General features: G+C 34.2%; 1 pseudogene; it reads right to left on the reverse strand.

The window, feature by feature from the left end:
* Positions 1–1393: 1393 nt before the first annotated feature.
* Positions 1394–9139, reverse strand: LOC120192993 (annotated as a pseudogene).
* Between the last annotated feature and the right edge of the window lie 2237 nt (positions 9140–11376).

Genomic DNA, 11376 nt, shown 5'->3' on the forward strand with positions numbered 1-11376 from the left:
AGCATATGTAAAAATAAAATTTACACATTTAATTAGTAAAATTTCCCATATAAATTATATACATTATCACGGCACGAATTCACAGTTTTCAGTCTTGCTAACAAGTACTTACATTAATTAGTTTAGAATAACATCATACTTCAAGTCCATATGATAGTTGTATGACTAATGTGTATGTATGATATGACATGTGTATTAGAAAAGTTTGCTTACATTCTTATTGGCCAACACTTCAAGTCCGTTGGTTTCGCCTGATTAGTAGCTCCCTTCGACTTAAGCAACATGGACATGGATTGCAACCTCTTTGTTATCTCGGTAAATGATGGCCCGGATTCAGGATCATGGGACCAGCATTGTTCCATTAGCTTCCTCCAATCAGGATGGCAACATTCTAGAATAGGAAGTCGAAGAATGTTCTTCACGATCCCTCCTGCAATCATAATTCAGTAATCAAACATAAGGTTTTTGTTTATCTTTCAGACAGTGAAAAACTGGAAAGGAAAGATGGTTAATTGTATGCAGTTTTTGATATGGCTTCAATTTATACACGAGTTGTTTGGGATGTTGTTTAATACTATTACAGAGCAAGAGCAAATGCAGTCTTATACCCTAAAACTCATATAAACCTTTTGTGATCTTCATCTTCAACGAAAAAACATTTGATTGATCATCAATGACTTTTCCATGCATATATTTTCCATTCATAATCACTAATTAGGGCTATTAGCATATTGGTAAATTAAAATCTTACCAATGATGGCACCGCAATGCATATCAGCATATGGCTCCTCTCCGGTCAAGATTTCCCACATTGAAATTCCATATGAGAATACATCAACCTGTCAAATTAATATTCATAAATTTGGCTTTAACGTGTACTCATTTTTCCCTTCCCAGTGGCAAGACATATACTTGAATATGGCTTTACTGACCTTTTCAGAAACCTTGGTGCTGCTACCATTTAGCAGTTCTGGCGCCATCCATGGCAGGTTCCTCGCACACCTCCAGAAATTAGAGTATTGCGCTTGATTCTTGATAATCCAAAATCTCCGATTTGCAGAAACAACACTCAGTAGCCATACTTCAAGTTAAGAGCCAACGAAAACCTTTCAGAGACATACTGATAATTTTGGGGTTAACTAGAACTAAGAATTTTTCTTTATGGTCATTTATGGTTTATAATATCACGTGAGGCACCTTGAAATCATAATGCCCACAAGAATGGTATTTGTCTTTAACAGATTGAGTACCTTGCATATGGGTCGTTGTGGGTCCCTTAGATTGACAAGCAAACATACTGATATATTACATCAAAAAGGATGCTGTCCAAATGCCAACATACTGATATATTACTGTTTTGTCTCCCCTGGAGTATCATTTAGCACAACTCTAACTATCTTCCTTGGACCAAACCACTAAATACCTGGTTGTTCCCGGCCAGCGTCGCTTCCCACTCAACCGATGACAAAAGGATCTGTGACAAGTTGATCACTATTTCTTTCATGTCAGGTCGTACAATCGGATCCTCATCCACACATTGCTTTGCCAGCATAGCCACCTAATATGCAAATCGATTCCGAACCAGAACACCAATCCTATCTACTCATTTTCTAGCCTTTTGAGGTCTAATATGGAAATGATATTTACCTTGAAGACACAATCATGAGGAAAAAGATCCAGCATGTTCGGATCGATATAATCCATGTTCGACATGCTTACTGAGTCTGGTGTGTTCCGAAGAGCTGCTAACATCTGCAAAATTGCAATATAAAAGGGTACTAGAATGTACAAGACAAGATGGAGGAGCATCTAACATCTTAGATTGCGCCACAATGGAACTCACAATGGATGCCAGTGAACGTCTTTCAATATTCTTTGTCGTGGTGCCTTCAGTTCGTATGATGGCCTCCTTTCCAGATATGATCTCAAACAGCACAACACCAAATGCATACAAGTCGCTTTTCGACGATGCAAGTCCATTGCTCAAATATATATAAGAAAACCAAATGGGACAGTTAAAAGAGTTTAAAATAACATTTAGCAAAAGAGAAGCAAACTATCAATATCTGTATTACTCGATTTGGATATCGAGTGCTTGATACGAGTCTCTGGAAGGTCGTATCCCCTTACTCTTAATCGCAATATGTTCCAGAAACACGTACTTAATATGAGTACTTCAAGAAAATTGGAGAAGCAGAGTGACAGAGAATAATAACATTACTTACTCTGGTGCCAAATAACCAAATGTACCAACAACTTTTGTTGTTGTTGCTTCTTCATGTGTTTTTCCAACAAGCTTCGACAATCCAAAATCTGAAATCTAATCCGAGAATAAAAGTCAGTAAAATGTTCTCAAACACACTTAAAAAAAGAAGCAGCAACATTTAAAGTAATTAGAACCTTCGCCTTGAAAGAACCATCGAGCAAAATGTTGCTCGACTTGATATCTCGATGAACGTAATGAGCTTCAGTGTGCTCATGGATGTACTCCAGGCCTCTAGCAGCATAGAGTGCAATCTAAACCCTCATTACCCACGAAAGTGGTGTATGACCTTCAAGCCAGTTAGAAAACAAATTTCAACACTCAACAAAGACATAATACAGGAGACATTCACTAACTAACTGAGCCCGGAGTTGAATGACTCAAAATATATGTGGGTTCATTCTGTTCGACACAAGACATGGGACGTCAGGATAATAAGAATACCTTCCCCTCAATGAAAACTTCTCAAGAAATGGTTTCGCAGCTTATTCATTGTGGGCGTATGAAAAAAAGAAAGGCAACGATTATGCTAAATGATGCCAACTGCCGACCATGTAACCAGTTGATTGACAGCCAGGCAATGAAAAGGATTTTTCCATGAAAAAGCAGTAAAAGCAAGAAAAAAAATGCTTTTTTGAAATGATGAGAATCATGAAAATGACAGCTACTTCGTGACTCTAATGAAAAAATCAACAGACCTACGTCAAAAACTCAACTCAAATCCAGAATTTTAGCATTACGAAGAAAGAATCCAACTTCGATTCCAAAGGGAACAATTATATAAACATTCGTATAGTAGAAGATGAGAAATGGAGATTGACCCATTATAAGAACCATTAAAACTACCACAAACACAAGCAAAACCCATAACTCCGATCTCCATAAAAGAAAGGAGAACAAAATTTCAGTTAAACCCCATAAATGTTAAAAAAAATGAATAAACCTTGGAAGTAAGCAAAGAAGGAAAGCTTACTGGGATTCAATCAATAAAACGAATGAGCAAGTGTAGGAGGGAAAAAGAGAAAAAGGGGGGAAGCACTTGCGTGCGTGAACTGATTATTGAGGAGGCCAAGACTAGAAGCGGGAAAGGATGAAATTAATGGGGGAAATTAAAATACGACTTTTACAGATGATACACAATTAAAAGTGTACTCCGTGTTTTTGATAATTTGTTTGGATTATGACTATTAAATATGACGACACACATTATTGTAAGTCATAAATTGTTCAGATTTTAAAAAACATGACATTTTTTTATGACACACATTTTTTGTAAGTCATAAATTAGCGTGTGTCATCGTTCGTGTGTCATTAAAGGTATATTTTCTTGTAGTGATAGAGCAATACAAAATTTATTTTGAGATCTACGACAAATGCTACAGTATCCATGGAACTCGTCATACCGGCTTGACGAGTTTCATGAGATATATTTTTGTAATGGTCTGTGTCACGTGAGTCCCACAACCTGAATTTATTTAATATATTTTATAGGACTCGTCATGTTTAAAAACATTTTTTTTAAAAATATATTATTTTAATGGTGAAGGAACTCGTTACGCCGGTGTGATGAGTTCTAATGGCTAGAAATTTGAAAGTTTAGACCGTTGGATTGACCGTTGTTGAACGATCAATTTTTAAAAAAAATTCAATGGAACTCGTACATAACACACTCCTCCATCTCTTACACAACACACTCATTTTATCTCCTATCTATTACACAACAACTCCTTTCTTCTAACAAAAACATTTCAAACAATGAGCAACAAATTCTTCACAGTTGTCCATTATAATGGCGAAATTCTACAAACTGATGTTGGTGTTGTGTTTAAGTTACACAAACCCATCAATTTGATGTTCCCTCTAGATGTATCTCATCGCAAAATGAAGCAAAAAATTGAGAGAAAACTTAGGGCTTTTGTTTAATGTTTAAGTTATTGACACCTGATCTCCACAAATCCAATGACATATGGAAAAGTCCAGCTTGGTGAAGACGATGTTGTTGTTGTTGTTGTTATGGCTGAAATTCATCAATCATCAATCATCAATCACAAGGTTCAATGCACCGCATGCATATACAATGACCTTCTTGATACAAGCCACAAACATTTAGATTCAGATGTCATATGCTCTTATGTGAAGCTGTTGGTGGAAAAAAAATTCAAGAGTGCCCGTTTCTGTGTTAGTGGCATCCATTCTGAACACATTTGGTTATATCCCGACTTATTATAAGGCATGGATGGTTAAACAGAAAACATTGTCCATATCTTCCAAAATATCAAGTTGAACACTAAAATAGGCGTTACAAAATATTATGTATTGTAACTAGGTTTTTTTACTGTAACTATGTTTTTTGTAACTTGTATTATTTCCACTATGTTTGTATAATTGGAAAATGTTAGTAAATAATGGTAAACTAATGATTTTATCTAATCATGAGCATTTTACCCTTAAAATAAAACATTGAAGGTCAAAATACTTAAAGAAATTAAATTTAAAATAATTATTTTATTTAAAAATTAAATTGAAAATGGAGGAGATAATTTTTTAATTGAAAATTTACTCAAAAATAATCATTTTGATAAGTATAACTTCACATTCTAATGATAAATAAAATTTTGAATTTTAATGAGACAATAATTACTTAATTAATAAAGACAACTTCATACATAAACTAAAACCATACAAATCAATATTTATACATATGTCATTTTCTATTTTTTTAGATCTCTCTACAATTCGTTCACTACGTCGGATTAAGACACCTTCATATTTGTCTTCCTTTGTCTTCTTCTTCTCAATTTCTATACTAAAATATTTAATTTTTCTTCCCTCTCAACGAGTCATTTGCTATGCTGCTTCAGTAAATCTTCATACTTCTTCTTCTTCTCCTCTTCAATTTTCATTTTTTTCTTCTTATGCTCCTCAACTATGTACTTTATTGCCTCCTTTTCCCTCTCTTCATCCGAAAAAGAGCTTGAATCTGAATCGTCGATATCCGAGTCTATTTTGTGAAACCCATAAACATCGTTAGCCAAATCAATCCTAATTTTTCCCACAACCACATATTTGATTTTCTCAATTTTTTCTCACTTCTTATTCATCCTAATCTTCACCTATTTATACTAAAATCACCAAAGTAGAAGTTGGAACTTGTCACGCCAGGGTGATGAGTTCCAGTGAATTTAAAAAATAATTTAACCGTTCCACAACGGTCACCCAACGGTCGAAATTTAAATTTATACCCGTTGGAACTTGTCACGCCGACGTGACGAATTCCGTGGAATTTTTTTCAAATTTTTTTAAATTTTCAAAAAACAACATATTTTTTAAATACAAATTTCAAAAATTAAAATATTCTTTAATTCAGAATTTCAAAAAAATACATATTAAAAAATTTCAATGTAAAATTTTAAAAAATATATATTTTAAATATTTTAAAAAATTACACTTTTTTAATTAAATATTTCAAAAAAATAACAGATATTTTTTAAAAATTTCAACTTTTATAAACTACACTAAATATGAATGATAATTTGTTAATTAAATCTTATTTTAATTAAAAGTTGTTTTTTAATTAAAGATTTTTCATTTTTGTTTACATATTTTATTTGTTTACATATTTTCAAAGTTTTTTTTTTAATTAAAACTAAAATTATTGACAAATTTTAAACATTTTTAAGGGAGAAAACGAATATACAAATTTATTACTTATCAATGAGTTTTTTTATACAATTAAATATCGAGTACAAAAACTTAAATAAACAAATTTATTACTTATATTTGCGTAATTCTTGTCGATGTCGAGGAGTGGTAGAATAATAATGACGTGGTGCTCGTTGATTTCGTTGTGGTCGTCCACCTTCATCATTTTTATTTTCTTCCGGTTCCGGTGTACTGAACATTACTCCATCACTTTGATGTACATTTTCGGGTGAAAACAATGGAGTATTCAAGGTATTTGATGCCATCATTGACGTTATCGCCTCAAATTGCACACTGAAATCGACATGAGATTGAGATTGTCTGTATTGAACAAGATGATCCCATTGACCTCTTTCTTCCGGTTCTGAGGAAAATTGTTGTGAAGCTGACACTTGATCCCACGAACTTCATTCACATGCCGCTCGACTCTCCATCGACGGTTGATATGCACCATATCCACCATAACTTTCTTGCGATGGATAATAATTGGCGGAAGCATAAGATGAAGATGTTGATGAAGATGATGATGATGATTTTTGTTGTTGCAAATATTGCTTTCATTATTTCGCACTCGGACCGATCCTCCGACGTTGTCAAGTATGATTTTCTATTTGATTTCATAATTTTGGAGGTAGGGAGAAACATTGAAATCAAAATCTTTTGGGTTGTACCTCGGAACGATTAGGCAAATGTAAATGTCTATTTTGCCATTGTTGTATGAATATAGCATGCTTCCTCGACCAATCTTCCTTCTGCTTCCCACACACATTTATTTTATGTAAATCATCCATTTTAAATATGGACATTTCTACCGGTTGGTGAAACCTAAATTGTTTCAAAACTCTATCGGTAACATGGATTTCAACAATTGTGAAATTAAGCAATGGTGTTACGGTACACCATGTCTCCGCCCCTTAAAAAAACATTGGCGGCAGATACCGTTCGATATCCGACTCATAATAAGACATCCAATTAAACTGTCAAAAGTATTATGTTAGTATAATTAAAAAATTAATATTACAATTTCAAAGTTAATGCAAAAAATATTAAAATTTACCCCATGTCTACCGGCAATATCAATTTTTATCCGGATATCTACTTTGGTTGCACCAGACAACTTTATATCGATTATTCAGTGTCGCCATCTAAAAATACATTATTTATTATCATTTTCAAAATATTTAAATAAATATTATAAAATATCAAAACTTTAAATATAGGAATTTACCTTGCAGCGAGAGGAAACTCCATAGGAGCGGATGTAATAGGCGTAAAAAATGGGAGATAATACCATGTCCATGATTGTAGCAAAACTAAACAACCCGCTACATCTGCTTTTTGTCCTCTAATGAATATGGTCGCCTTGCAGAGTTCACGATACAAAAAAGCCAAAATTACAGAACCCCGACTATATTGGCGACATACAGAAAAATCCTCTAATATCGGAAGATATTGGGTGTGCACCAAATTGCCCGATTTATCCGGTAGCAAGATCCCTCCAATCAACGTCATAAGATATGATCGAGCTGCATATATCACCTCTTGCTCTGTTGATTGTCCATCTACTCTAAATTCTCTTTCCAACCAAGTAATCCTTATACGTCTATCAATGACATCACTTGGAGCTTCCTTTCCCAATAAATTTGAAATAACAACATATCACGCATAATTGTTGTGAAGCACCAATGACATACCATTAATCGGAACACCAAGTTGATATGTGACATCTTCCTATGTTATCGTCACTTCACCACAAGGAAAATGAAACGTATGCGTTTCAGGCCTCTAACGCTCAATCAACACCGATATCAGTGTTGACATCACCTTAAATCCGCGAAGAACATATAATCTGGATTGTGAAAGATATATCATCATCTGCTAATGTGGTTCTTCATTCGTCATTCCTCGATGACGAATGCCTCGATCTTCTCGCTACAATTTGAAAATAAATTATTTAATATAATTACATAAATAATTATTATTAATACTATAATTTTGTCAAAACTAAAATGAAATAAAAACAAATTAAATTTACCGTAGTCAACTCGGTCGAATAAATATGAACATTATCAAGACGTAACATTTCTTCTCTTGAGGCCATTTCAACATAAAATCTTAAACACTAAAGTTTTTACTCTCAATAGAATGTTTGATTCCAAGTGAAAAATCAATCTAACTCAAACATCTATTTATACTCCTCTACCCAACGATTATAAACAACTAGTTTTTTTCCAAATTGAAAATAGTCATTGGACCTCGTCACACTAGCATGACGAGTTACATTGAATTTTAAAAAAATTGACCGTTCAACAACGATCAATCCAACGGTCAACAAATTCAAAATTATACTCGTTGGAACTCGTCACACCGGCATGACGGGTTTCTTCAACATTAAAATGATATATATTTTTTTACAATGATTTTAAAATTTTCTAAAAAAATAATTTTTTATTGGGACTCGTCACGCAGGCATGACGAGTCCTGTAGGATATATTAAATATAATTTGAACAGTGAGACCCACGTGACACGGCCCATTAAAAATTATATCTCATGGAACTCATCACGCCGACATGAGAGTTCCGTGGACACTGTAGCATTTATCGTAGATCCCAAAATAAAATTTTGGGTGCCCTATTGTGCTAAATAATCCACCGCCTGGATTATTTGCCCAATTCTACCGAGCCCTCTTCGTAATTAAATATTATATTATAGTAAAACAAACCTAAACCCTAACTTATCATTCCTGAAGATAAAGAATAGACACCCTCAACCTTTCATTCAAGAATCAAGACTCTCATGGTGCGATCGCGAACACCATAATATTGCTACCAGTTCTCCTCGCTCCGTCTAGTCATTTCATTTGAAGTCACTTTCGGTGACCTTTAATCTTTCGTCTGTAACACTTCTGAACGATCAATCACCGCCGCCTTGAATCCAGCGTCCAAGACTGGTGGTCGTGACCATATGAATCATAGGCAGTGAACGTTAGCCCTATTATAATGTTTTTGGTGCCAAACTTTGTATCTTTGTGCGCTCTGTAGTTCAAAAACCAAACCCTACACCGTTTTTTGATTGTGCACCCAGATACCTTCAAACGGCCTCAGCCTCAGCCTCCAACCTTCGTCTTGTGCCTTTCTGCTCAAAACCCTAGTGCCTCTGCACAGAAGTTCCATGTTCTCTTGCCTATCTTTACGAAAATCAGCATTGAAGGGTTAATGTATTCTAATGCGTCATGGGAAGTGATTGAAGAACACTGTTACGTAAAATTTTATTACGAGTGTAGATTCAAATGTAAAAAGAATTATGTTAACCATGTGTAATCACCATTTTCTCATTATATAATATTTCATTATTTTGAACAACACCAATTTACAAACCAGACCCCAAACAAAACACAAAATGGGCCCAAACTAAACCAAGCCACAAACCCTCCCCAAAAAACCCTATATTAGGCCCCAAATAAAAACCTAAATCAAGCCCTAAACAAAACCCGAACCAGGTCCAAACCAAACTTGAATCGGGCCCAATTGGAGCCTAACCTAAACCACCCTATCCCTATTGTAACCACCCCAGTGGCTGCCTCAGCTGCTACTATTCCCTGCTCTGAAGCAAATGAGGTTGTTGTTGTAACACGTCACTACCAAGCTGCTCCAACACTCCATGCAAGCTCAACAGCAAACAACGACAAAAAAAGAAGAAATATAATCATTTTCTTTCTGTAACATTGGGTATAAAACCCAAAACAAACAGTGTAACAAGGAACCTTTTTTTATTCTAGTTTTAGAAGAAATAACAGAGGACAAAGTTTTTTTTCTTTCGATTTGTTTCAGCAACTAAATATAATTATTTATTTTTTAAATTTTTATTTCCTTTTAAACTAACCAAGTATTTACAATAAAAAAAGGAAATAGAGGTAAGAGGAATATACCTCTCGGCCGAATCTCTCATAGCCAATTGAAGCTCTTTTGTCCAATTCGAATGGTGAGGAAGCGCGCAGTGATGAGGAGAACAATATACCCAGAATCAAGGCGATCCAACGGTGGACAACGAAGATCGGAGCAGTGGAAGTTGAAGGGTTTCGACTCTATTTCACGCCATTGGGGGGCTGTTTTTCACAAAACTGAGCCTAGATCCATGACCACCACGATGAGACAAACGAACTCCGAAAGTTTGGGCATGAGCAGCCACCGGAGATGGCGGCGACACGGTGGCCGACACGGCAGACGGCGACGGGACTACCGTCGAATTCTGGGATTGTTTAGAGAGAAGGGATAGCTTCTCTCTCTAAAATAAAAACGAAATAAAAAAGAAGAGAAAATGAGGAAAAAATAGAAAAAAAAAAGATTTCACCTATTTATAGGCACGCCAAAACGGTGTCATTTTGGCACCTTCCCCAGCACCCTAAAACGGCGTCGTTTTGCTTACCCTTGCTATTGTGCGTTTTGGTCTCAATGGTCTAATCAAGTCGGTCCTCGCTAGTTTTACTCGAGTTCATTTTGGTTACCATATTGTGTTCTTTTTATTTTTTATTTTAAATTTAATGTCCTTATTTTGCTATTTTCCATTTTAATGTTTAATAATGACATTTTGGCTTATTTTCTTACAGGTCCCCTATGTTTTCCGTAATTTTGCAATTTAATCAATGTTTATGTTTTTTTATATTTTAGTCTCGAAAAAATTGTCCTGATGGTGTGATTTTCCTTTTTATTTTATTAATATTAGATGAAGTAAATAATTGGTAGAATTGCATTGTAACCCTAATGTTTATCTGTGTTTTACACTTTAATTGTGTGGTGGCTTCTTTGTAAGTATATAGAGTAATTTGTCCTAATGTTGCAATTCTTCATGTTTCATAGTATATTTTAGGTTGTTCTTAAAATAGAAATTTATTGTTTAATCCCCTAATTTAAACGTGTCTTTATATTTGGGTCACTGATTGCTTTTCTTTTATTAAGTGCAACATAGTGTATTGATTTAGCTATTTCCCTTTCTTATTTTACTTTTTTGGTGTTTTCCTTATTTCATACTATTTGACTGTGCATTATCTGGAGCTTATTTCTTTCTTTTCAATTTGTTTTCCCTCTAAGATATGTTTAATTCATGATTTGTGTCATTCATGTTTTCCTTATGTTTCCTTTAAATTACAATTCTAATTTAGTCCAACTTTATGTCCATTGATTGTTAGTTACATTTTATCATTTGTACTTTTATGTGCATTTGTTTATTTATATGTATTTATTCCTTTTCTTTTCCGTTCTTTTTTTTCCATAGAAAGTTCATTTCTCGTCATTTTAGTTATTTCTCACATTTTGATTTTAGTTCTCTTCTAATTACGTGATTTGAACTTTAGGTTTTTTATGTTTTGTTTCTTTTCTTTATTAACTTTATTTCCTTATTTATAATTATTTTA

This window comes from Hibiscus syriacus, unplaced genomic scaffold (genome assembly GCF_006381635.1).
Source record: "Hibiscus syriacus cultivar Baekdansim isolate YM2019G1 unplaced genomic scaffold, ASM638163v2 tig00116984_pilon, whole genome shotgun sequence".
Classification (NCBI taxonomy): domain Eukaryota; kingdom Viridiplantae; phylum Streptophyta; class Magnoliopsida; order Malvales; family Malvaceae; genus Hibiscus; species Hibiscus syriacus.